This window comes from Trachypithecus francoisi, unplaced genomic scaffold (assembly GCF_009764315.1).
Source record: "Trachypithecus francoisi isolate TF-2019V2 unplaced genomic scaffold, Tfra_2.0 Lachesis_group12, whole genome shotgun sequence".
Classification (NCBI taxonomy): Eukaryota; Metazoa; Chordata; class Mammalia; order Primates; family Cercopithecidae; genus Trachypithecus; species Trachypithecus francoisi.
The window spans coordinates 51653523-51678749 of record NW_022681457.1 but is presented as its reverse complement, the minus strand read 5'-3'; the positions used below and the strand labels follow the sequence as shown (position 1 = coordinate 51678749).

General features: G+C 39.4%; 1 protein-coding gene across 4 annotated transcripts in view; it reads right to left on the bottom strand.

The window, feature by feature from the left end:
• LRRC8C (leucine rich repeat containing 8 VRAC subunit C) overlaps window positions 1-23296 on the bottom strand; it is a 120389-nt gene extending 97093 nt beyond the window's left edge. For 3 of the 4 annotated variants that reach the window (XR_004440676.1, XM_033225518.1, XM_033225519.1), the window contains exon 1: window positions 23094-23226. The gene's annotated coding sequence lies outside the window, so the exon portion shown is untranslated. Of the gene's footprint in view, window positions 1-23093 lie in introns of all 4 variants that reach the window. The other variant, XM_033225517.1, reaches the window with a different exon arrangement.
• Window positions 23297-25227: the final 1931 nt, after the last annotated feature.

The following is a 25227-nucleotide window of genomic DNA, read 5'->3' as shown; positions in this document are numbered from 1 at the left end:
TTAAATATAAGATAATGAAAAAATCAACATAAGGTTAGATAATGTTGATGAAATAAATCTTAAAGTAGAAAAAAAAAAACAGACGGGGAAAAATAATATACAGACTCCAGATTCAATGTTTGAATAATGGAAATTAAAGAGTGAAAGGAGAAAATGAACACAGGTATCAAGAAGAGAGTGCAAGCAAATTTTCCCAAACTGTAGCACATGAGACTTCATATTAAAAAGGCTGACTAGCTGTGCATGGTGGCTCATGCCTATAATCCCAGCTACTCAAGAGGCTGAGGAAGGAGGATCACTTGGGCCTAGGAGTTCAAATCCAGTCTGGGAATATAGCAGGACCTTGTCTCAAAAAAAAAAAATAATAAATAAATAAAAGGTTTACTAAAGTGCTAGCACACAATGAATTAATAAAGACGCATACTGCCATGAACACTGGGGATAATGAGAAGACCCTAAAAGCTTGCAGAAGGCAGCAAACAGAGAGGATAAAAGGGTGCATATAAAGAAACAAAAATCAGATCAGTATTATACTTTTCACCAACAATATTTTATTATTGTATGCAAGAAAATAGTTGTAAAAAGTCTTCAAATTCTTAGTGAAAGTGATTGTCAATTTAGAGTTTAGTACCCAACCAAACTAACTTTCAAATTTGAGAATAGAATAAATAGTGTATTTCAGACATAGAAGGATGCAGAAAATTTATTTTTATGTATTCTCTCCTTAAAAAGTATTGAGGAATACAAAGGCAGTAAGACATCCATCCCCTGAATTGAGACTTAAATATCCAGCTGCTGACTTGACATTTGTAACTGGATGTTTAGTAGACATTTATCTTTTTTTGTATAAATTTAAAGGGTACAAGTGCAATTTTGCTACATGGCTATACTGGGTAGTGGTGAAGTGTGGGATTTTAGTGTAACCATCACCTGAATAATGTGTATTATACTTATTTAGTAATTTCTCATCCCTTACCTGCCTCCCCACTTCTACCCTTCCAAGTCTCCAATGTCTATTATTCCACATGCTATGTCCATGTGTTCACATTATTCAGCTCCTACTTCTCAGTGAAAACATGCACTTTTTATCTGTTTCTGAGTTGTTTCACTTAAGAAAATGGCCTTCAGTTCTATCCATGTTCTATCATGTCTAGCCATCAAAAGACATGATTTCATCCTTTTCCATGGCTGAATAATATTCCATTGGGTATATATACCACATTTTCTTTATCCAGTCATCCATTGATGGACACTTAGATTGATTCCATATCTTTGCTGTTATGGATGATGCTGCTATAAACACACGAGTGCAGGTAGCTTTTTGATATAATGATTTCTTTTCCTTTGGGTAGATACCTAGTGGTGATACTGCTGGATTGAAATTAATGAGTCCAAAATAATTCTTCATTTCACCCCAAATCTGCTATTTCCACAACCATCCATATTTCAGTTAATAGAAAATCCATCTTTGCAGTTCCTCTGGGTCAAAACCTTGGAGTCAATTTTTAATTTTTTTCTCTTACATTCAGGTCTATTCTGTCAGCAAAACCTGTAGGCTCAATCTTTAAAATCTATCTAGAATCTAACCAGTTCTCTCTACCTCTCCTGCTATAACCCAAGGCACAAGCATGTCTCATTTGGTTTATTACAATAGGTTCCATCCTTGTCTCTTACAGTTAGTCTACTCTTTACCATTGCTTCTCACAGTGTGCCTTTTTGGGGAATCAGTGAGGTCAAAACAATTTTCACAAGAATACTAAACATTACTGGCCTTTTAAATTCATTTTCTTGTGAATGCACAGTGAAGCTTTCTAGAGGCTAAATTATAGATTACAGTGAACAGACTGATTGCCAGACATTAAAGACATTTGCAAAAACTTAAACACTGACATCTTTTTGTTCTTTTGTTTTGGAAAATATAATTTCAAAAATATGTTACTTGTGTTAGCATGCAGTGGAACTATTATTATTTTAAAATAAATAAATAAATAAATAATCAAATTTACATTTCTGAGCTCTTAGGGGTTAGAGCTCTTTGGAGTTTTCAATAATTCGAGTACAAATGCCCTGAAACCCAAAGGTTGGCTAATGATTGCTCTATACCACAGCCACAGCGATCCTTTGAAAACTCAAGTCAGATTAAGAACCCTCTAATGGTTCCTCATCTCATTCAGAGTAGAGGTGGACACTTCACGAGCCTACAGCACCCTCTCTTAATAACCACTCTCCCCATTGCGCAGAGCCCTGCACCCACACTGGCCTTCTTGCTGTTCCTCCATCATGCCAGGGGAACATATTTATATTTGCTGTCCCCTCTTCTCAGACCTCTCCTCTGCAGATATCTGCATCTCCCCACCTCCTCCAGATCTTTGCCTTATGAGCTGTATTTTTAATTGTGTCCCTTTCCAGATGTTTATATAGTTGCAACAATTTCCCCCTTCTCCTGTGATACTGCGGCCCCATAACTTGCCACTTGTATATTTGTTTACCCTATGCTTCTGTTATAGAGAGTTAAGTCCTCTGGGACAGTGGCTTTCTTTTTAATCCCCTAGAAAGCCAGTGGACCTGGTGATCTGCACCCAGTGTGGTCCTCTTTTATTTTTCCTTTGATCCACCGCTGAGAGCCTTGTACCTAGTGTGGTCTTAAATGATAATGCAAGACTGATCATAAGGGGTTATCTGACTAAACCTTCAGGCAAGACCACACTAAACCCATGATAGACAGCCCCAACTCTGTTCTATTTTTAAGATATCCCAGAGACCCAGCCACTATGAAAAGGTGAATTACTTGAAGCTTGAAAATTATTATTCTTAACCACCAAAATCTTTGTGCAGCAGGTTACACTTTTATCTCTTTCCAGAAGACATGCAAAATTGCTCTTCAGATTCAGTTAGAGACCTTTTCATACCCCTGGAAGTAATTACTCTTTCCTGAAACCCATCTTAGCAGCAATATCTCAATTCCTTTCATCTTTCCCACATAGATCCTGTTTTCAATGGTCTAACCCACTCTGTGATGGTCTTCTGATTCTTTTCCCAGTGTTTTATCTTCGTATTTCATTGTGTATCTAAATTCCAACAAGGTACGAGTTAGTGTGGCATCAAAAGATTCCTACAGTTTTACTTTTCTTTTACTGCACCCCAGCACTCCAGTGTATGCTTTTTAAAATATACTACATTGTCTTGAAAAAGAAAAATAGTCCCAAACCTGTTTGTGTGATATTACTTACAACCTCCTCTCAGAAAGAAATGAGTGTTCCTGATAAAATGCTTCAGTAATTGATTCTCATGAACTTTAATGACACTAGGACTTATTTTGGGAAATCAGATATGACCCATGCAGTTGACCAGCTGTCAACCAAGAATTTAGTGACCTTTAGCAAAATATTGTTTTCTTTGATGTCAAATCTAGTGATTTTTCTAACCATTCTCTTTTACTACAAAATGTCCCTATCAAGAGCAAATCTCTGAATTAGCCTACTAACAAACTCCTCCCTTACAGCAAGTTTAGTATAAAGCTTTAACACTAACAAGTAACTTGTCATAACAAGTAACTTGTCAATTTTTTAAAAAAATGCAAGGATCCACAAACTTTTTCCTATAAAGGGAGGGAAAGCGAATACTTAGGGCTTATAAATCATATGTGGTCTATGTTGCATATTCTTTATATTCTTTCTTCTTTTTTTTCTTTTTTTTTTCAGATGGAGTCTCACTCTGTTGCCCAGGCTGGAGTGCAGTGGTGCGATCTCGGCTCACTGCAAGCTCCACCTCCCGGGTTCATGCCATTCTCCTGCCTCAGCCTCCTGAGTAGCTGGGACTACAGGTACCAACCACCATGCCCGGCTAATTTTTTGTACTTTCAGCACAGACAGCGTTTCACCGTGTTAGCCAGGATGGTCTCAATCTCCTGATCTCATGATCTGCCTGCCTCAGCCTCCCGAAGTGTTGGGATTACAGGCGTGAGCCACTGCGCCCGGCCTATGTTGCATATTCTTTTTTAAAAATTTAAACAATCCTTAAAAAATAGAAAAGCCAATCTCAGCGAGTGGGCCATACCAATACAGGTTGCACTAACTCAAACTGCATGGGCCACAGCTTGTCAATTCCTGTTGCAATGGTTCTCAGAACTCCCTTGGAGACTTGCTTACCTCAAGAGAAACAGAGTTATTGTCAGCCTCCGGATCAAGGTACTTCATGGCATATATGCTATTGTTACCCATTGTGTTACGCTTCTTGATCGTTGGATTTTTTGTTTTTTTCTGAGATATGGCAATTTGAGCACTTGAAGGTCAATGTCTAATGGCCATCTGAAGTGACTCCCACTCTACTGGGCTTAAAATGACTTGCCATCTAAGTTGAGAGCTTGGAGAGCTGTTTGAGCTCTAAGAGTGGTTGAACTTGGGGTTGGAGTTAAAACAGGACTCCTCCACCAGGGTGAAATCAGAGCAGTATTTGATATTGGAGGGATGTAAGTATGGAAGTGTAGAACCCAAAACTTCTGTTCCTGGAACCCATGTTCTAAGTTTGAGGATTTCCACCACCAGTGTTTTGTATTTGACACATTCCATGACTTAACATTTATTATATTACTAAGAAACAACTAAAGCCCTTAAAAAGAACATTTAGGATAAGCAAGTGTACATTGTTTCAAAAAGTATCCAAAACTTGGAAATGAGGGAAAGATAGAGCAATATATCCTCTCAATGTAATACTGAATAATTATTTAATTGGCTCACTCATGGATTACTTGGGGAAATATACCTTTTTTTTTTTACTTGCTAATTTCTACTGATTAAATTCCAGTCTTGTAGATTTTTGGCTGGTAGAAAAGAAAACTCAAAACATTATGGGTTTTATTTCCCTGAAGGACATTACCTAGTTTTACATCTAGCAATGTTATTCTAACATTCCTTTCGAAAATAATTCCTTGAACACTCTTTGCACCAGTTTTGCCATCCTGCTGGCTCCCTCATTTACGAGTTAAATAAATCTTCTACTGTTCATTCTATATTTGAGTCATGTTTAACTTTCTGAAAATTATCCTATGACAACATTCACAGAAATCTTAAGCTATTTTGTGTTTTGCCTGACGTGGGTTTGTGTATATATTTGTATCGGTATTTACATTTGTCAAACAGTTAAAATTGTATCCTATAGGAATGGGTTCAGAGGTTTCCTGTACATTTGCCTGTGTCTGTAAACAGTTATTTATAGCGTTCTGTATTTTTGGTCAGTGAGTCCTTTGAGTACCTAGGACTCAACTACTAGAATGAGAGCTTCTCACTTGCTTAGAATGCCTCTGAAAGTTAAGGGGTCACAAAAGATTGTCCTGTGTTTTGAAGAACATCTCATTAAACAAATGAATTCACTTGGTTTTTTTTTTTTTTTTTTTGAGACGGAGTCTCGCTCTGCCGCCCAGGCTGGAGTGCAGTGGCCGGATCTCAGCTCACTGCAAGCTCCGCCTCCTGGGTTCACGCCATTCTCCTGCCTCAGCCTCCCACGTGGCTGGGACTACAGGCACCCGCCATATCGCCCGGCTAGTTTTTTGTATTTTTTAGTAGAGACGGGGTTTCACCGTGTTAGCCAGGATGGACTCGATCTCCTGACCTCGTGATCCGCCCGTCTCGGCCTCCCAAAGTGCTGGGATTACAGGCTTGAGCCACCGCGCCCGGCCATGAATTCACTTTGAAACAAAGAGAGGAGGGGAAATCTGCCTGGGTGATTTCACAGGCGTGTGACAAGAAAGAGTTAAAGGAAATTTCTGCCAAGTCTTGGTGACAGTGAATTAAAAGAATATCTCTAAATAGATCTAAACAGATAGAATCTACAACCTGTCAAGATAGTTCCTCTGCCACCACCCTGGGCAAAAGAGTAGCGCCTGAAAGAATGTTTCAAGGAAAGGTGTTTTATTTACCTCCAGGAGGTAAAATAACTTTACTTCCTTCTGTGAAGTCTTTCAAATAGACGGAGTTCACATTTTCTAGACAGAAGCTAATAGCAGTTATTTATATCTAGAATAAGAAAATCTTAGTATCTTTTCCTGGACACACAACAGTAAGAGGGGAAAAATGCCCAGAAGGAATGTTTGGAGTTAATGGATGGTGTACAGGTCACTAAGGATAAGGAACAAGAACAACAAAAATGCAACTAGCTACCCTGTCAGCTTTCAGCACCTCTTTCTATATTTAACTAGAACTTTCAATCCAAAATGTAAAGAGATTTACTAGTGCTTTAATAGTACTTTGCAAACAACCCTGAATTAATTATATAAAATTTGAAGTTCAATTGATATTCCAGCAATGATTAATGCTTAGATAAATTAGTTGTTAAACGTCATTAAAAAGACAGTTAAATGCCTTAGCATAGATTTTGTTTTAGTTAGGGATAGGATGCAAAAATCATACCTCATTTACATCACAATGTCAAACACAGAGTTATCATATTACCCAGAAATTCTAATCCTATGGGAATATCCAAAGGAATTGAAAACAAGTATTCAAATACATACACATGAATGTTCATAAAAAATGACTTACAAAAGCTAAAAGGTGAAAACAACCAAAATGCCCATTAACTGATGGATGGATAAATAAAATGTGGTATGTTGAGACTATGAAATATTATTTGACAAAGAAAAGAAGTGGGGCACTGATATATGCCACAACATTAATGAACCTTAAATATATGCTAAGTGAAAGAAGAAAAAAACACATATTTTTGATACCACTTACATGAGTTGTCCAGAATAGGCAAATCTATTGTGACAAAAATAGAGTAATGACTGTTTAGAGGCTGGGAGAAGTAGAGGATGAGAAGCAGGGGTAATAGCTAATGCATAGATGTTACTTTTCGGGGTGATAAAAATGTTTTAAAATTAGATTATGGTGATAGTTACACAATTATATAATTATGTTAAAAGCTATTGAATTGTATACTGTAAACAAATATGTGGTTTGCATATTATATCTCAATAAAGCTGTTAAAAATGTATTGTAGTTTGCACAATTCATTGATGTATTTTGGTTCACCCTATCTGTTCTCTGATACAATGTGTATTAAACTAGAAGATATTAACTTCCTTGTATTTATCTCATAGGTCAGATGGTTGGTTATTATTTACACTAAAAATTTAAGACTGTAGATGTACCCAACAACAATGAATTATAACTAGTGTCTGTTCTTAATGGTTGTAAATGTTAGGCAATGTTGCAGTAATGTTAAATCATGGGATGTTGTATTTCTCTTATAGTCTTTGAATACGAACAGTAATTGTATCATTTTAAATGGTAATTTGAATTGTAATTTAAGATAATTAATTTTAAGACAGGGGTTAATATTAAAATTAGAAATTTAATGAATAGTTTTTGGCAAAATACTTACACAATAGTTTTCACCTACGTATTAGATTTATAAACATATTTTTGTTCTTCATAATATTCAAATATGACTATAATCTTATTTCATAACATGCTTTATAAAATTAATTTTATTTATTTTTGAGACAGGATCTTGCTCTGCCACCCAGGTTGGAGTGCAGTGTTGCAAACAGAGTTCACCACAGCCTCAGTCTCCTGGGCTCAAGCCATCCTCCTGCCTCAGCCTCCAGAGTAGCTGGAACCACAGGCATGAGCCACCATGCCCAGCTAACTTTTTAAATTTTTATTTTTTGTAGAGATGGGTCTCACCATGTTGCCCAGTCTGGTTTTGAACTCCTGGGCTCAAGTGATCCTCCCACTTTAGTAATTTTATTTTAAAACTAACGTTTAACAACAAAAATGGTCACACACCATTGTTTGGCCTGTGTGATCTGTATGAAAAATAACACATATTGAGATAAAATTAATTTTTTTGAAGTAGCTAAGTAGGATAGATAACTGGTAACTCAAAAAGAAAAATTATTTTCCACATGGCCTTTTCTAGAAATAAATCTGTAAAGTTATTTACTTACCGTATATTGTACCCAGAGATCAAAAGTTATATATTTTTTCTCACCCAACCCAAATGTGTTCTTTCAGAAGGGGCAAGTCAATTTCATGCTTCTGTGCTGCTTTTTAGTATTTCAAAATACCGAAATGAAACAAGAATAATAAAGATTCCTGGCCTCTGGAGAAATTAAAATTCTAACATTTCTTATGTACTTTCTGATATAGTTATTAGTAAATAAGCTAGGCAACACTATGACCTTCTCAATTCCCTGGGCATCTGCATTCTTATCTGACAACATTTTAAAATGCTGCCTTCCTTTAAGATCATGTTCCTAATTTGGAGCTATATAAAAAGGAGGAGACACTTTTATACCCCAATCCATATTTGATACATAATAGACAGCATCTAGGTAGCACCAAAGATTTGCTCTGTCTCCTATAATCCAGGATATGCTACTTACAAGAAAGAGAGGCTAGAAATAATTAGTTTTAATTGATTTGTTCCTTAATCCTTAATTAGGTCAACAGTAGGCAGTTCTGTTTATTGCACTCACATTATGGGGAAAGCTGTCAAGTAGAAATAAATTAACAAGTAAAATATTATTAATGTTATTATGTTATTAAATACCCTTTCAGAGTAAGTAAAATCATATTCGTGTTCACATACAAGGGCTGACTGACATGGTGATTGTCAATGGGTTTACTGGTAAGATTTTTGGTAAATTTTAAATATCTGCATGTCAATTACAAGTTAGTGTGGCACTTACTATTTTTAGTTGTTGCTTTGTAGATTCCTTAGAATATGGAATCCCAATTTCTAACCACAAAGCTTATAAAGAAAGATAGTTTTACTTTTTTCTTTTAATCTTTATTTTTTTTCATCCTTATCGCACTGGCCAGCCTCCTGTATAATGCAGAATGGAAGTGATGAGAGAAGATGATCATTGCTTAGTTCTGATCTCAAGGGGAAGGCATTCAAAACTTCACCATTAAGTATGATGTTAGCAATAGGTTATTTTAAAATAAAATGTTTATGAGATTGATAGAAAATATTTGAGAATCTTTATCATTAATAGATGTTGAAAATATTGAATGCATCTACTGAGATAATAAAGGAGAACAACCACATAATCATTTAATATGATGAATTACAGTGATTGATTTTTGAATGTTAAACCAACCTTGCATTCTTGGGATTAAATCCCCTTTGAAGTGTTCCTTATGAGAAGGTTTTTGGTTATAAATAAAATTTCTGTTAGACTTTGTAATTGAGCTTTTCAAGAAACTTTTTCCCATTTAAGTTGTCAAATGTATTGGCATATCATTTTCACAATATTTCCTTGCTATCCTTTTAATGTCAGTAGGGTCTGTAGTGATACCCCTCTTTCGTTCCTGATATTGGTAATTTGGGTTCTCCATCTCCCACTCCCCCTCACCTCTTTAATGGTTTGGCTAGATTCATTAATCCTTTCAAAGTACCAACATTTGTCTTATTTAATATTTTTCTGTCATTCATCTGATTTCGATTTCATTTATTCTGTTCTTAAATCTGGTGTTTCCTTCTATGTTTTTGGGAATTTAATCCAGCTTCTTGTGGTGGAAACTAAGATCACTGATATTAAATGTTTCCTAATATAAGAATATCAAGTTCTAAATAACTGTATCTATCTATCTATCTATCTATCTATCTATCTATCTAATCATCTTCCTACCAACCTACCTATGCCCTGCTTTAGCTATGTCTCTATTTCTTCCCATTAATTTCAATGTTATATTTTTATCATTCAGTTTGAAATATTTTTAACCTTTTTTGAATTTTTCTTTGGCCCATAAGATATGTGGAAGTTTCTTATTTATTTACAAATATTTGAGGCTCTTCTAAACATCTTATTATTCCTATTTTCTAATTTAATTCTATTGGGTTCACAGCAAACACTCTAACATTTCAATGATAATGTTTTGTCCTTTTTTTGAGAAAAAACTCACTCATCATCCATATTATTATACTGTATGACATGTATTTTAATTTTCTCTAGCTGCTTCTATAGTTTTGTCCTTATCTTTGGTTTTCAGTAGTGAGACTGTGGTAATATACCCAGGAATGGTATTGCTGTACCTAACCTGCTTGTGGTATAATGTGCTTTTTAGATTGGTAAGTTGATGTGTTTTCACCATAATTGCGAAGTGGATGGCCATTCTTTCTTCACTTTTTTTCTCTCTTTTTTTTCCTCCATTTTTTCCTCTTTCTTCTCTTTCCAGGACATTGTTATCTTGACATTTTCCCACATGCCATTATGGCTCTGTGCAATTTTTTTCCAATAATTTTCCCTCTATTGTTCAGATTATATTATTTCTATCGATACATGTTTAAATTCTCTGCTCCTTACTTTGCTACCTCCAATTGCTGTTAAGCTCATCCAGTGGATTTTTCATTCTGGAATTTCTATTTTACTGTTTTTCATAATTTTCATTTCTTTGCTAAGAGTTCTCATCTGTTAATTCATTATGACTATATTTTCTTTTCACAATACTGTAACAGCAGTTTTAAAATTATTATTTGCTAACTCTAACATTTGGATCATCTTGGAGTTAATTTCTATTGACTATACTTTGTCTTGATAATGAGTTACATTTCCTGTGCATTTCATGCCTACTAGTCTGATTTTATCCTGGATATTCTGGATGACATATTATGGAAGCTCTGTAATCTATTATTTCCCTTTGAAAAGTACTAATTTTTAGCTTTAGCAGGCCATTAGTTCGGTTATACTGAAACTAAACTGTCTTCTCTAAGGTAGGCAGCAGCTAAAATGTCTGCTCAAGCATTTTAGGCTTCCTGCTGCTCAGGAGTTTAGGCTTACACGGAGCCTAACTCCTCTCATGAGCATTTCTGGGGTCAGGCAAAGATTTGGTAAGAGTTTATATGCAGATTTGGGGGCAATCTATTTTATGTGACTTTCCCCCCGCTAGGATTTCCCCTTCACTTTCTAACCACAGAGCAAGGCTCAAACTCCACCTCCAGACTTTTCAAGTCAGTATGACTGCAGTGTCAGGTATGAGAGTTAGTAGCTGTAGACCATATGGACTGGGTACTGGTTTCAGGAGAAAAGCCATAATTTAAATCTCACCCAGTAGAGTCTCTTTCCGGCCAGGATCAGTTCCCCTCCATTTCTACTTGCTTTGGTTGCATTCCCATGCCTTTAAATAGTGGGGTTTTGTCTGGGCACTGTGGCTCATGCCTATAATCTCAGCACTTTGGGAGGCCACAGCAGGCAGTGAGTGCAGGCAACATGGTAAAACCCTGTCTCTACTAAATATACAAAACATTAACCGGGTGCGGTGGCACGTGCCTGTAGTCTCAGCTGCTCAGGAAGCTGAGGTGGGAGAACTGCCTGAGCCTGGGAGGTGAAGGTTGCAGTGAGCGGAGATCATGCCCCTGCACTCCAGCCTGGGCAACAGAGCGAGACCCTGTCTCAAATAAATAAATAAACTAAATACAAAACAGTGGAGTTTTATATTTTGGTCAGTTTATAATTGTTATAAACTCAGGAATTAATTGATACAAAGCTATCCTACCATTGATGTTTTATTTTTTGAAAGGTATTTGATAAGCCCCTGGATAAGCCCCTGTTTTTCTTCTTAGATTATTATCTCTAATCCTTAATTTAGTACGTTATTTCAGTGCATTTGTAGGCTATATTTTTTAAAAACTTGAAACAAAAAAATTGTAACTTAAACATCTCTGATCATTGGTTATGCTTACAGCTATATCACAATTCAAATGTTTGATTGGTATATTATCAAATAGTACCATATATGTCAGAAGCCCAGTTTTAGAGGGTGAGGGGCTATATTCCTCAGAATACTACACAGCATGAGCACATGCTTTAGAATTCTGGAACTCACAAAATTTCGAATATTCTATCACTATGAAGGAAAATATCCTGTATGAAATGACAACAGGAAAAGCTGTGACAAAAACTAGTGAATACCCAGGAGAACATAATAATCCTTTCAAAATGGAATTTTAAAGAGGTAAATGTATAGAAATATAACTCATTTTTGTTAATGATCATTTAGATAAACTTTACTTATTCTTACCGTACTTAAAAGCAACACAACTTTTTGTAGATAACTCCACTATCATGGAATCTGCAATTCTCTATAAAATGTGACATTAATAGGTTTGCCTAGTCCACAAAACTATGCAGAATGGCAGTCATTACTATACACATTGAGACCCTTTACTGTTCCTGGTAATGTAGCTATTTGTATAGGCTCATTAATATGTCCTCCCAGCCGGACATGGCGGCTTATGTCTGTAACTCCAGCATTTTGTGAGGCAGGACAGGTGGATTGCTTGAGCTCAGGAGTTTGAGAACAGCTTGGGCCACATGATGAAACCCTGTTTCCACAAAAAATAGCTGGGTATGGTGGTGTGTGCCTGTGCTCCTAGCTACTCTGGACGGTGAGATAGAAGGATGGCTTGAGTCTTAGAGGTAGAGGTTGTAGTAAGCCAAGATGGTGCCATTGCACTCTGGCTAGGATGACAGAGCAAGGCCCTCTCTCAAAAACAAACAACAAAAAAGAATAGAGTACATCCTCCTTCCTACTGGTATATAATTGAATAAACCTTTTATTTCTTTGTTTGTTTGTTTGTTTGAGACGGAGTCTCACTCTGTTACCCAGGTCAGAGTGTAGTGGCGTGATCTCGGCTCACTGTAACCTCCGCCTCCTGGGTTCAAGTGATTTTCATGTCTCAGCCTCCCGAGTAGCTGGGATTACAGACGTGCACCTACATATCCAGTTAACTTTTGTATTTATTTTTTTATTTTTTTGAGATGGAGTCCTGCTCTGTCACCCAGGCTGGAGTGCAGTGGCATGATCTCAGCTCACTGCAACCTCCACCTCCTGGGTTTAAGCAATTCTCTGCCTCAGCCTCCCGAGTAGCTGGGATTACAGGTGCGTGCCACTATGCCTGGCTAATTTTTATATTTTTAGTAGAGATGAGGTTTCACTATCTTGGCCAGGCTGGTCTTGAACTCCTGACCTCATGATCCACCTACCTTGGCCCCTCAAAGTGCTGGGATTAAAGGCATGAGCCGCCGTGCCTGGCCAATTTTTATATTTTAGTAGAGGTGGGATTTCACCATGTTGGCCAGGCTGGTCTCGAACTCCTGACCTCAGGTGATTCACTTGCCCAGGCCTCCCAAAGTGCTGGGATTACAGGCAGGAGCCACCGTGCCCAGCCATGAATAAACCTAATTTCTAACACGCTGTGCCCAAAGCGTCACATTTAGAGATAATTTCAGTTTGACATGAAAATCCTATTAAGGTACTAATGCTACACTACCTAAATTGTAGCAATGCACAGAACATCCTCCCGGATCCTAGTCTGGTATCTACTCTATGGCCGACAGAATCTCAACATTTTAGGCAGTAAGGAATATAACTATCTAGCAGGATAAGAATCTGAGGAGGGTAAAATGGGTCATCAAGAAAATAGGGATACCACAGTTACAAGTACTACAGGCAAAATCTGATTGAGATAAATCAGATACTCTCTGAGTTCTGGCCTTGGAGTAGACAAGCTGACAGGAAAGTACTATAAAAAGTACTTCTAGTGTGAAAGAAGCAATAAAAAACATAACTTCAAGGATTTTACAAAGCTTCCACAAAGATGTTAACTCACTGGCCTTACTGATTGTGCAGTATCATATGGCAGCAAATGCGCTGATCACACAAAAAGATTGTTTAAATGGATTAATAAGCTCCTCTTGCGGGACCTTTTAAAACAAAGCATGTTAAGTAGAACAGAACACAGAAATATAGAAGCCCTACTGTATATCTACACAAAGTAGATAACACTGACACTATGTTAGTTTAGATTATGCTTTGAAAATCTTCCCTGGCATAGAAAACCAGTTCAAAGTATTATCAGTGTTTATATAAATAGTGCTTGTAACTGTGACTCTGGATGTAAAGTGTAAATAAGGAATCCTAAAAGTTAATGAGTAGGTAACAAATTCAATGACCCTAATGCAAAAACGTAATGAGATGGATAGACTTTTCCTTGACCAAGACAGACCTGCAAAGACTGTCTAAATTGAGTGACTATTAAAAAAAAAAGTTCCTAACTTGATCAGGAACAGAACCTATTTGTGAAGTAGAATTCACAATCTCCTTCTATGAAGAAACACATATTCCTAATAATTAAGCAATTTTCTGATTAAGTTTAATAGGGAAACATTTGTTCTTAGAAACCAGCTACGTAGCCATCTAGTCAAATTGTTAGGTGTCAGTGAAAAGTCTAGTGACCTTGAACCCACATTTTTTTTTAATCTAGGTTAGCTATATCTGACCATTCACTTTTCTTATCAACTGTCCCCAAGAATGAATTTTTGAATCCATCTACTACAAACATTTTACATGTAAGACAAATAAAATTTTAACACACGCTCAGAAATTATTTGTCCAAAAAGTTTTCCTAATAGTATAGTAGTTATGCGTTTCCATCTCCTTAGGAATAATCTTACTTTTGCTCTAATCGCACGTTGTCTTCCTTTATCTTACATTATATTCATATATTTATTCAGCAAATATTTATTAAACCTTTGCTCCATGTCATACACTATTCTAAATACTGGAAACTACAGTAACAAATTTAACAAAATAAATACAAATGTAGTATATTTACGTCATTTGCTTAGTTTTATTCAATGTACCACCCTGTACTTCCCTTAAATGAATTTAATTGCTTGTCTTTGATTATTTCCTTTCATTTTAATTTTATATATTTTATTTTGCCAAACTCATTTCAAATTCTTGCTTCAAAATCAAGGCACTCTATACACCACAAAGTCACTTATATAAATATGACCTGCATGTTTTCTATTATGCCATCCAGATCCTCAGACAAAACTCTAAAACACCCAACTCATCCAAACCCTAGACATACCTCCAGCTGCTACTTCCTCAGTTGATAATCACTTTCTAGTCACAGTTATCCACAGAGCAGTGCACTAACTAGAAAGTTATGTGTGCTGGACAGTATCTCCTAACTTTACTGATAAGCATATTATACTGAACCTTGCTAATATCAAGAGATAATATAAATTAGCCTGACAATGTTTTGCTAATGAAGCCATTTTCATAGTAATTTCTCTACAGTATTTTCCCAGAAGTTAGATTTATAGGGTATATCTTTCATATTAAAAAGATATTTGAACCAGTTTCTAGTTTTCATAAATCTCTAAGATATTTGAAAAAGACAAGTTAGTAATTTTTGTTGATTTTGATAAGTTCTTTTTTTTTTTTTTTTTTTGAGGCGGAGTCTCGCTCTGTCGCCCGGACTGGAGTGCAGTGGCCGGATCTCAGCTCACTGCAAGCTCTGCCTCCTGGGTTTACGCCATTCTCCTGCCTCAGCCTCCCTAGTAGCTGGGACTACAGGCGAAAATGCAAAAGGAGAGGCTGGGTGCAGTGGCTCATGCCTGTAATTCCAGCACTTTGGGAAGCTGAGGCGGGTAGATCATGGGGTTAGGAGTTCGAGACCAGCCTGGCCAAGATGGTGAAACCTTGTCTCTACTAAAAATACAAAAATTGGCCGGGTGTGGTGGCAGGCGCTTGTAATCCCAGCTACTCGGGAGGCTGGGGCAGGAGAATCACTTGAAGCCAGGAGGCAGAGGTTGCAGTGAGCTGAGATCACGCTACTGCACTCTAGCCTGGGCAACACAGCAAGATTCCGTCTCAAAAAAAAAAAAAAAAAACATAAGGAGAAATGACAAGATGCATGAGTTTTCATATTTTTAGTTTATTCAGTGACTGCTACCTAGGATTTACTTTGATGTCTTAACTCATGTTTTATACGCTTGCTCCTAATTTATAATTATTTATATACTTTCTCCTGCTTTTCAATCACATATAGAAATATTTACATGTCTCTTAATGTCCCTATCAAGAAGTATGACTTCTAAGTATACTTTCAAATTTCATCATCAGAATCTAAAATAGTAGAAAAGACAATGGATATACTCCAAATAGGTAAGAAATGTTACTGTAAATTATGTCATTAAATATTTACGACATGATTATTTATTGAGCACCTATGCCCTAGACACTTTGCAAGTGCTGCAGATATGGCAGTGAACAACACAGATATGGCCTCTGCCCTTGTGGCAGTTTCAGTGTAGCTCCAAAAATCAAACAGAGAAAATATGTGTAAAAACCAAATATATTTCTGGAGTAAAGGAAAAGAATATGGTTTAAATAAAAGCTGGAAGAGATGAGGGATGAGTTGTTTTGGGGGAAGGGAGAATGCCAGGCTCCAGATGCTGAAAGCAGCCAATATATAAAGGAGACAAGCTCCTTTAGTCCTCACAGCTGCCACAATAGGCTTATGCTACCTAAAGAACCTGAGCAAAGCGCTAAACATGAGAAAGCTGAGAATGTCTTCAGAGGCCCTCTCCTCTCCTCCCCACAGATCTACTTGTTGTGAACTGAAATCTCTTAGCTATGGAATGCAGTGTTTCATAATTATAAATAAGTAGGCCGGGTGTGGTGGCTCACACCTGTAATCCCAGCACTTTGGGAGGCTGAGGCAGGTGGATCATGAGGTCAAGAGATCGAGACCATCCTGGCCAACGTGGTGAAACCCTATCTCTACTAAAAATACAAAAAAATTAGCCAGGCATGGTGGTGTGTGCCTGTAGTCCCAGCTACTCCAGAGGCTGAGGCAGGAGAATCGTTGGACCCAGGAGGCAGAGGTTGCAGTGAGCCAAGATCGCGTCACTGCACTCCAGCCTGGAGACAGAGCAAGACTCTGTCTCAAAAAATAAAAATAAAAATAAAAATAAAAATAAAATAGGCCGGGCGCGGTGGCTCAAGCCTGTAATCCCAGCACTTTGGGAGGCCGAGACGGGCGGATCACGAGGTCAGGAGATCGAGACCATCCTGGCTAACACGGTGAAACCCCGTCTCTACTAAAAATACAAAAAAACTAGCCGGGCGAGGTGGCGGGCGCCTGTAGTCCCAGCTACTCCGGAGGCTGAGGCAGGAGAATGGCGTAAACCCGGGAGGCAGAGCTTGCAGTGAGCTGAGATCCGGCCACTGCACTCCAGCCCGGGCGAGAGCGAGACTCCGTCTCAAAAAAAATAAAAATAAAAATAAAAAAAAAAAAAATAAAATAAAATAAAAAAAAATAAAAATAAAATAATAAAATAATAAAATTATACTTTAAAACATAAATTCTCTAATAGAGACAAACCAATTTATACTCATACAATTGATCAGTCAAAAGAATGAATAATACCACAGCATTCCAGCATAACAGAAATATATAAAGGATGCTGAATGTCTGAAGTTTAGGGAGGGCTTCCCTTCCAGGAAATAAAAGGATGCAGGTAGGGGAGGCTTTGAGAGACAACTTTATGTATTTAATAATTTTGTCAATGTAAAATTGGGACTAGAAACCTTACATTTTTACATATAAATTTCAGTTGAAGGGTCAATAAAGTATGCTTTATTTGCAAAAAAAGTAATCTAGTTCCAGAGGATGTGTAAATTAAGGTATTGTATATATTCATACAAAAAATATATAGATATGTTGACTATTTTTCATGTCTTTAAGTTTTATATGGCTCTTTTGTGATTTTAAACATCATATAGAATCATGCTACACCATGTGTTCTCAATGCGGAGGACAATCTTGCCCTCAGGAAAAATTGGTTGAGGTGAAGGCGGGGTAACAAAACCTTAAATAATGGTTTGTGATCCACTGAAGAGTCACAGTTCATAAACACAGTGTATCTGTGTTGTTACAACTTACGGAAAAAAGGTTCACAGACGGAGGTTAATAATCAAAAAAAGGTTCGGAAATGAAATTAGCTCCACTATGTTCTCTCTAGTGTTTCCGGCCCTAGGATGGATTTCTGTTTTAGAAAAACTAATTTCCTTCTTGTTTTACCTTCACAACATCTTCTGGTATGGAAAGAGCTTTTATTCTTCTGAGTCCTTAGAAAGGTTCTTTAAAGAACATATAGCTCTCCTGGATTTCTTTGACTCAAAATACTTTGGTCATCTGGAACATTTTCAGTTACTTCCCTAAGCTTTACCATATTTTTCTTAAAATTGATTTTTGATTTTGCCAATTCTTCCTTTTCTTCTCTGAATTCTATTTTCTGAACCCATATCACTTTGTCTCTATCAATTAACATTCGGTTAGATACACTAAATGTTAGACTTACAACCATATTTTAAAAGAACACCCATCCAATACCAGAAAATGATCCTAAACTCACTCCTCAAATTTGTGATGGTATGTTATACCCCTAAGTAGATAGTCTAGAGTTTTGTGTTTTATACCTGATATTGGAAAAGAGCTTAGACATTCTCTATCTTGTAATCATTAGGAAATTTTCAATATATTCCTGCCAAACTATGTATTTCAAACAAAGTTCTGAGATTACACTCTTGTCGCTCTGTGCTGGCCCTCGAGCAAGTGGGAGTCTGTTGCTGTGCTAGATGTTCAAGGCGACGTTCGTTTCTCTTTCTTGCCCATCTTGACCCCACAGTCTCTTTTCTACTTTTACAGTCCAAGAATGACCAACATCTAGCAGGCCTCAGTCAAAAAGTATTGTAGTTATGCTTCATTTATTTTACCTCTTCCATTTTATTTTTCTGCCCCTCATATTTATAGTGAGTCATATTTAGAGTGGGTCTTCTGCTTGTGCTAATTCTCTCTCTGAAGGCCACTTCTGGTTGTAGCCTCCACACTGTGCCATGCTGAGTTTTATTTTCAATGAAAGTGGTCTGAAATCCTCCTTGCTCATTATCTCAACCTCTTTTCTGAGGTAGGTGTTCCTTCCTCTCAAGTACATTTTATTCTTAAAGAAATACATTTGGACCATTACCCATCTAAACTACCAAACTACTCAAATACGGTTGACATGCTCAGTATATTTGCAACTGAATGAGGTTATATTACCATGGAAGCAATTTATTAATGAAACATAGCTATTTTACATGGTACCTTATGTCCAAGGCTTTGTTTAAGAATGATAGCTTTCCAGCAAATATAATACCAATTAAACTAGTGGAGAAGCCTGGGTTGAACAAGTCTCAAGATAACAAAGAAGGTGCCACCAACAATTTGGGTGTCTTTCCTACTTACTGTAAGGATCTAAGAATATCCGATTTGTCTCTCATTCAGGAAATAGAAACCATCTGTGTATTATCCCAAGCAAAAATATAAAGAAATTTTTTAAAAATTCCTGACATCAAAGAGTTTAAAGTCATTCAAATATATTACCTGGAAAAATAACAATTAAAAAAAATTAAAAAGCATTGGGAGTGGGCTGGGTGCAGTGGCTCATGCCTGTAATCCCAGCACTTTTGGAGGCATACGTGTGGTCTGAATTATTTTGGTTTTTTTGTTTTTTTTTTTTTTTTTTTTTTTGAGACAGAGTCTCGCTCTGTCGCCCAGGCTGGAGTGCAGTGGCCGATCTCAGCTCACTGCAAGCTCCGCCTCCCGGGTTTATGCCATTCTCCTGCCTCAGCCTCCCGAGTAGCTGGGACTACAGGCGCCCGCCGCTTCGCCCGGCTATTTTTGTATTTTTTAGTAGAGACGGGGTTTCACCATGTTAGCCAGGATGGTCTTGATCTCCTGACCTCGTGATCCGCCCGTCTCGGCCTCCCAAAGTGCTGGGATTACAGGCTTGAGCCACCGCGCCTGGCCGTGTGGTCTGAATTATAAGTGAACTGACAACGATCTGGAGGGAAACAGGCAGACTCATGAAGGAGGTAGCTTTTATGCTGAGCCTTGTAGGAGATGCAGAATTGCAGCTGGTGGAGACTTGGTCAAGGGTGAGGTGTGTGGTGGGGAGAGACTGGCATTGTCATGGCACCCTGAGTGACATACAAGGCTAAGAGATCAGGAGAGGCAGAAAAGAGGAAAGTATGTTTGCCAAAAAATACAAATTCTGATCCATTGACATATTGTTAGTAAAGTAAAAATAAAATAAAAGAGTAAGAGCAAAGGAAAAACTACAGAATGTGAATACATGTTTCTGACTCAAGACAACAAAAAAGGATGTGATTCAAAAGTTAAAGATGCTAAGAATCAGATTACACGTTTGTATAATCATATAAAGAGTGAATCACTGATAGCAATGACTAATCACTACATGCATGTAAAATATACATAAAGTGAAATACAGCAGAAATTTCTACCAGTGCTACGATACACTGGTGTTAATCTTTACTGAGCACCTACTGGGTGACAGAAGCTGTCCTTTACATGCACTATTACAAGTAATCTGTACAGTGATCCAGCTAGGGAGGCTTTATTAATCCCATTATACAAGAGGAAACCAAGGTTCAAAGAAGTTGAATAATCTGAGCTAATTTGCACTCCTACTGTGCAGTAGAGTCTGAATTTGATAGCAGCTTTTTCTGGAGGCCATTCTCTTTACCCCAAGCCAAACCAGAATGATTTATAGTTCAAAAGGAATCAAGTAGATTCAAGGACACCTCCATGGTTATGTAACCCTCATTAGCTGTAATATGCTTTCATGAGTGATCTGGAATTGGAGATACAGCCAATACTCCAGAAATGAAGTATAAAATCTTGGGAGTGTGTTACAGCCCATGAGTCCATCATTGTCATGTCAGTGATAATAGCTGATGGGCAGGAGTAAATTGTCCATTAAGATTAAGCTCTGGATCAGTCATTTAACAGAAATCAGTGGCAAGAACATGGGTTTTAGAAACAGATGGCCTTGATTCAGAATTGGAATTCTGTTACATGGAAAATGCTGGGCAGAAAACTTTACAATCTCTGTTTCCTCATATAGTCATTATGGTGAGTTAACAAAAAATTTATATAGAAAAAATAAGCAGCTTTGAATAATTTTTTTAAAAAGTATATCATTAAGACTAAGGAGGCTTGACTTCATTCAGGCACTAACTTAGCTGTATAGTCTTTGCCCAAGTCAGAAACTCTGAACTTCCTTTTTTGTAAAATGTAGATGGTACCATCTACCTTAGGGGTTCGTTGTAAGAACCTGAGATAATGTGTATTAGGTATCTAGCATGCAGCTACATTATGTTATAGAAATGTACCATATTAAATCATTAACACAATTCTTGGCAAAATAAATATAGTTTCCACCTCATTTCATTTTAAATTTGGGCTTGCTCTATTATAATGTTATAGGTGACTACAACTTAATAATACTATAGACTATTAAAAATCATAACAAATTGGTAAAAATTGAACACCTGGGAGTTAAACATATTTCTAACTTTGTATTGTTTTTTAAAAGATAAACTTCATGGAAATAAAGTGCAACATTTTCATTCATTTATCTTACAGCTCCTAACGCATTATTTTCACTAAAAGCATTCCCTTTTAAAAACACATTTCACTAAAGTGCTTAATCTGAGAAATAACAGATTAGTACTATTAATAAAGGCTTGATTTTATTAATAAGGAAATTGTTAAATATGCTTGGTATCTCTGATACAATTCTTGGGTTGATGAGTCCGGTCTGTGGCCAATCTGTTAAGTGAACCATGGCAATTATCCATCTTTGCAAAACTACCCTACATCCCCCTCAAAGGAAACAAACTGACCCCAAGACAGAATTTAAGTTAATCACTCCAGAGTAAAGCAAACCAATAGCCTTGGCCTTCCCTATTAAAGCAAGTCATAAGAAATACAAATATCCTAGACTAAAGCTGTATACATTTAATGTTCGTTTACACACGTAACACATCGTTTATGAATTGAGCAAGTTTTGTGCAGTTTAGATCATGTTTTGGGTTTTCAACAAATTATTTAAAAATAAACAGAATGTATAAATGTATAAAAATGATTGGCTCTGGCGATTTTGTAGCGTTGTGCTAACCAAGAGGACTACTCCACTTTTACTCCTTTTTCGTCTAAATGACATCTTAATGACCTGCCCACGCTGAAGCCTCATCCATGCTTTGGGAAACCACCACATACCTGTCGGGAAATGTGACTGTTGGTTAAGGCTACATTTCTCACACTACCGTGAAAGAAGTATGTGACTTAAATAGGGCCGCGATTTCCTTTACCTATTCCTTCCCTCAAAGGCTGCTTTAAATGGAGGTAATTCAAGCCTCCCCGTGCCAAACGCCGGCACTCCCACAAAGATGGATTGGTTCTTATTTTTTACTTTAAGGAGGATGGGAACCTGAAAATGTTTCCTAACGTTTGCTGAGGCTTTAACATGCTTAAGGAATTTGAAACCAAGGGAAGTTTGGCCGTAACACTCTGAAATATCCGCATCAGGATGCGGGCTAGGTGTCCGGCTATTACAAAACTACGGAGGATGCAAGGTTTGGAAGAAACTGTTTGGACTTTGCTGTATACCGGGCAGGCATGGGGGGTTGGGGAGGGAAGAACTGGCTGAGGGAGAAAAGAAAGACGTTCGCGTCCACAGAACACATCCTAAGGCTCCTGAGTTGCTAACTCCATCCCTAATCATCTCGTTGGTGGAACCAGCTGGAAAGGGAAAGATCAGCGAGCCTCGGCGTGGGATGAAGGCAGCGGTCTTGGCCTCAACCGCTGGCCTAGACACCTGGCTTCTGGGGCCTGCCCGATCGAGCTGAACCCCCTCCCCTCCAGTACTAAGGTGAGCACACGGTGCTTTCACGTTTCGTCGAGAAACCTTTCAATTCCTCTACCTCCCCAAAAGTGCTAACTTCAAGGGTTCGGAGGTGGCAGGGGGGTGACAGACCGGAAAGGACAGGCCCCGGGGTCTCAGGGATTTTCGAGGTAGGAAAGAATGACGATCGCCCCGGCCACGAACGCATTTTCCCTCGCGGACCGCCCCCCGCCCCCGTGCCCAGTCTGCACGACCTGCCGCGGCCGCGCGGCGCTGGGCGCCAGGCTGGGGTCCTCGCGCGGCCGCCGGGGCTAGCGTGGATTGGGTGGGGTAGGGGTTGGCGGGCTCCTGAGCCGCAGTAGCGGATGGTTCCCGGCACCACACGCCGGGTGGGCAACCACATTCTGACTGAGAGCCGGGGGGAGGCAGGGACGCGAGTGAGGCGGCGCGAGTCCCGGTGCGGCGTGCCCGGCGGACCGAGCGGGTGGCCCTCTGCGGGCTGCCCCTCTCCATCCCTCCGCGGATCCCCCGCCCTTACCTCTGGGCGCGAGGGTGTCGGCTGGAGAGGGTGCTAGGGAGCGGCGAGCTGCCCGGTGGTCGGGCTCAGCGGCTGCCAGCGACGGCGGGGTCTCTCGCGGGACCGCTGCTCATGGCTTGTAGCGCCAGAGCACTGCAGCCGCGGGCACGGCGGCGCCCTCCTCCTCGTTCTCTTCGCGGGCTTCCAGCCGGGACGCAGCTAACGCCCCAGCCCCGCAAGCCCTCCTCCCCTCCGCCTCCCCGGCCGCGGACGGAGCCGCCTCCAGCACCGCCCCGCGCGCAGCTGGGCCGGCGGCAGCCAGCGCCGCCCAGCGCCCGGCCCTGGGGTCGCCACCGCCCGCCGAGTCGACTCCGCGGTGCCAGCCCCGCTGTGACGCAGGCAGCGCTGCCCGGGAACTTCCTCCCCAGCAGAGACCACCCCGCGCCCGGGACCCGCCAGCGAGGGCTGCCGCCCGCCGCCGGGGGCTTTCTCCAGGACTGGGAGAGAAATCCTCTCTCCGCTTCGCGACGCGGCCACTCCCACCCCTGAGACGCCCACCTGGCGGGCTCTGCGTGGGGGGATTCGGCTGCGTCTAATACCACCTCCACCACTCATCCCTAACAATGCGCGGAAAACCACAGGCGGCTGTGCGCGCAGCGTCGGCTCAGCCACCGCAGCTCCTCCCCCGGGGTAAGTTAGAGGGGAGCAGCCACCACCACTAAAAATAGCACTTCTGGGAACTCCTCCGAAGGCCGGGGTCAGGATGAAGATAACCCCTCCACAGGAGAAGCGAAGGCCTCCTAAAAGAAGGGTGGGGAGGGGACGGTGGTATACACTGAGGGAGAAGGAGAAAAGCAAAACCCAATATCCTTGGATCACGAAACCCTTGAGCCCCTTGACAACCATGTCTCCTTTCAGGCCGGAATCCCCAACTGCACCGCCCCTGAAAGACGGACTAAGCGGCAGATTCCAGGGAGACTCAGTTGGAATGCCCCGCCTACAGCTCCCGCATAAAGGAGTTGACGGTGCACAGCAAAACCACCTGTTATTTAACGACTATGGGGGGAGGGGTTCTCCCTCATTGATTGATCTGAACTGTGCTTTTCTTCTCCCCGTTTCCCTACCCAATTTCAGGATGAAAAAGCAAACTCTGACGTCTTGAAAGCTGGCAGCTCTCTGTATGGAAAATCTCTTCCCAGTGAAAAAAATGTACAGACAAGATTACTAAGTAACACAGTCTTCTGGGAATGCCTTATCAATGCCAGCTATTTGAAGAGCACCCAAAGTCAAACTAGTGCTCCGCACTGGCAGTCTGGAAAAGACAGATGTATGTGAGTAGAGAAACTGATAGACAACTAATCGCTGACCAGTTGGCCTGTTTTCATACTACAAGCCTTCAGAAAGCAGTCACCTCCTTTTACCATGTTTCTATTTCTAAACCAAAATGAAAAGGACATTTGTTCAAAAGATATTTTCTTGGGCTTTACATTGCTTTCCCCCTGCTCACTCAGCAAAATCCTACACTTTTTTTCCAATTGCAGTGCTGCTGTTGGGTGTCCTTCCCAGAAGACAATCTTAAATTCTCTTAGGCCTTAGGAGCTGAATCTAACACCAGTCTTAATTAACCTAGAACAAGACAAAAATTTAGGTCGGGGCTTACCTCCTAGTCAGCAGGTGTGAAAAATTCCTAGAGAGTCTCTGGGAAAAAGGCAAAGGCTAACTTTAGCAATTTGCTTAAAAACAAACAAACAAAAAAATATTCAAGTACCTTGTAAGTCACCAGGGTAGATGCAGCAATACTCTCTAAGGTAGTTTTACCTCTTCAATTCTCTTACCTTACCTGAATTTAAACACAGTGAGACTCTTACCTTACCTGAATTTAAACACAGAAGTACCAAGGTTACAACCCTCCTGTGGAGGGCCTTATTCTGCAAGGGCTGTCTAATACACTTCTGGCTTTGTACCGTTGGCACCTGACCACAAGCTTAGGCATCCCTGAAATGTTCCCTTGCTACCCAGTGTCAAGGAACCATTGAACCTTAGACTTTATACTCAGGTGAACCAGGATTAAATCCCTGCTCTTCCAGTTTAAACTTAGGAAATTTACTGTTCTTTTTACCTGCCCCCTTCCCCCGACCCACATCCCCTTATCATC